The sequence below is a fragment of the Brassica oleracea genome, chromosome C8, assembly GCF_000695525.1.
Source record: "Brassica oleracea var. oleracea cultivar TO1000 chromosome C8, BOL, whole genome shotgun sequence".
NCBI lineage: Eukaryota > Viridiplantae > Streptophyta > Magnoliopsida > Brassicales > Brassicaceae > Brassica > Brassica oleracea.
Genome location: NC_027755.1, coordinates 9,605,233 through 9,608,720, shown reverse-complemented (window position 1 = coordinate 9,608,720; position 3,488 = coordinate 9,605,233).

The following is a 3,488-nucleotide window of genomic DNA, read 5'->3' as shown; positions in this document are numbered from 1 at the left end:
TGTTTCTCATCAATAATTCATTGTTCTGCTCAGCGAGCAAGAGACAAGAAATAAGATTAGCATAGGTCGTTAAACCTTTCTCACGGTACTGTTGTTGTAACAGCACATTACTTGTGTGGAAAGTGGAAAAGGTTTTCTCAAGCATATCCTGATCAGTAATACTTTCACCATACAGTTGCAATTTTGAAACAATCTTAAACAGTGTCGAGTTATACTCGTCCACGGACTTAAAGTCATGGATTCTGAGATTCCTCCAATCAAACCGAGCCTTTGGTAAGATCACCGTTCTCTGGTGATCATATCTCGATTTCAATTCATTCCAAAGATCTCAAGGATTCTCAATGGTCAGATACTGATCTTTGAGACTCTCAGTTAGATGATGGTGAATGATAAAGATGGCTCTGTATCGATCTTTCTCACTGGCATTATTGTCCTTGGTGATACACTCACCGAGTCCCTTGGATTTCAGGATGATCTTAGCATCAAGCGCTCATTGAAGATAATTATCTCCAGAGAGATTTAGGGCAGCAAAATCCAAGTTGTTGATTTTCGACATCTGAAGTCATAGATTGATAATTTTAGATCTTTAGGATTAATTTCAATGTTAAAACAAAGCAATAAGCCTTACGGACAAGAAACAAGCCTCACAGCCAAAACAGGAAACAAGCCGCACGACCAAAGATTCAAACAGTTCGTTTTAATGCATTCAGTTCATTGTGCAATTGCAATCCTAACATAGATGGTTTCTATCTGTTCATATGGTGCAATCAATACGGCAATGCACAAACATCAATCACACGGACAAGTCAAAGATCAATCATACGGCTATTTGATTTCAATTCAATACCACCCTAGCATAAAGTTCTAAGTGTATTTGCAATCAATCAATGTGATCAGTTTATGTATGAATGATGCCACAAGCCGCACGACCAAGATATGATATGATCAAGTGATTTTAATTAAAACTATCAAGGCTATCAAAATAATATTTCAATCAATTCAATATCAAATTCGAGATTAAACAATCTTAGCAACAGTTTAGGTGATCAAAACAATCAATTCAGATTCAAATTCAAACAATCAAATTTTCAAATTAGGGTTTAGGGTTTCGATTTTGATCTTAGATCAAAGGAGTTTGATTTGAGATTCAAAACCATTAAGGATTTAGATTTTAATTGATCAATAGATTAATCTCGATTTAGGGTTTGGGGTATCGAACTTTTGAGCTTCGATTTACTCATTAGGGTTTTGATCTATTACTCTATGGTTTTGATTCATAAAGATTAGGATTTTAGGGTTTCATTTTTTATCAAACAATCCAAATTCGATTATAGGTTCTTATGTTTCAAATTACCTTTAACCTTAGATGATTGTTGAACTGGACCACCAAAGAGATGAACCGCGAGCTGATCGGGAACAGAACGCGAGCTGTCCAACGTGATGATCGAGTCGCGAGCTGTCCAACGTGATGATCGAGTCGCAAGCTGTCCAACGTGATGATCGAGTCGCGAGCTGATGTTGTCGCGAACGGATTGAGGCTGATCGGAGACGCAAGCTGGAATGAATCGAGTCGCTTATATCGGGTCGCGAACGTCTGATCGGGAACGCCTTGATCGTCTGTCGCGAATGTGCTATGAACTCCTTTTGATCTGAATGGAAATGAGAGTTTGATCACACGGGCTGCAACTCTTCTCGGCTTGAACTCCTTGTTGATATTAGATTTTAATTCCCACGGCTCATGAAACAACACGAGGGGCATTAGATAACATGAACGTCATAAGCTAACAAGATAACATGAATCAACTAAGGTATGATAAACTTATCTTGCACAAGAGTTGAGTTCGGTTAGAAAATCCTTGTTGGAATCGGATTTGGTTTCCAAAGCAAATCGACGCGCACTGTATCTGTGCGTGATGGCGCGTCGGTGGTCAGATCGACAAGCGGTTTGCACTGACTGATTCGTCTCGGCAAGGGCTTCGATTTGATATCTTGATCGTCTTCTGGGTCCTCACGGTTTGGGAGAACGGCCTCTTTGAAATTCCGAGGCAGATTCCTTTTTATTTAGGGTTTGATGATTTTCGGCTGAGTTGAAAAATATTTTGTGGGGCTTAGGGCTAGAGGCTATCGTGCTGATAACGTGTTGTAAACTTAAGGATTAGAATCTGTAAGTTCTTATCATTAATCATAACATATGGTGTCCTTATATATGAGAATTACAAAGAGATAAAAGGAAAGACATAAATATGGAAGATGCAATATAGGAACAGAGCTAATGACCTTGGCAGTGGGAAGTTTCTCTTAAACTTTATGAATGAAGATGATCTCCAATCGGTCCTTCGTCAAGGGCCTTTTCACTACTATTTTTGTATGTTCATGCTTGTTCGTTGGGAACCGGTTGTTCACGACGATTACCCTTGGATCTTCCCTTTATGGGTTGAGATTACAGGCATTCCATTACATTTATGGACAATCAAAATTCTCAGGAACATTGGTGGTAGGCTTGGCCATATTGATACTGTCGAACTCTCGGCAGGACACATGCTAATTGACGTTGACACTAGGAAACCGCTTACGTTCACACGGAAGATAGCTTCACCTGGAGGAGAGAAGGTCTCGATTCAAATTCATTACGATAAGCTCTTTAAACATTGCTCATCTTGTGGGATGTTGACTCATGAAGTGGCTTATTGTCCTTTGAATTTTCCAGTTGGAAAGGATCGTGTTGAGCGAACTGGTGTCTTTGAAAGGGTTCAGCTACCTACTGTTACAACATCTCGTCAGCCGTTGCTGCGAGACCAGAAACCATATGACAGATACGAGGCCTATTCACGTTCTGATCGTTACGGTAAGGGGAGCCGTCGAAGTATTTCACCTCAGAGGAAACAGAGACATGACGGAGGCTTCATGAATGATGCTAGGGCTGGTTATCATCGTTCTGAGGCATACAATGAAAGCTTTTCGAGAAAGAAAGGAGGGAAAGAGAGCAGATACAACTCGAGCTTCTCACGTAGCAACAAGAGGTATGCGCCTTATCAGAAACAACAAACCCCAACATGGAAGGCTAAGGAGAAAATGGAGAAACGCTAGGACCTGGAGATGATAAGCTGTGAGCCTTATGCTCATGGAATGAAATCAAGGCAAATTGACAGTCCGTCTCCTAAAAGGTCAGCTGATATAAGCATGGATGATCGCAGTAGCAGAAAAAAGATTGCAAGTGCGATAGTAACTCCGCCTCGACAGGGCCGTGATGAAAATGTTACTAAAAGAGACAGATAAACAGTTCGATTATTGTCTTTCTCTCCTAAGGAGAAAGAACAGCTTGATGATGCTCAGATAATAGGGGCTTTAAATGACATGGAGATCATTGGCACAAGCAATATGGATGATGGGGATCGCGAGGATTCTTTGATGGTTGAGGATCATGCTGATGACTTGATGGGGGATGAACTCATGGACATGAACGTTGAAGCCACAAAGGACGCGGCAGC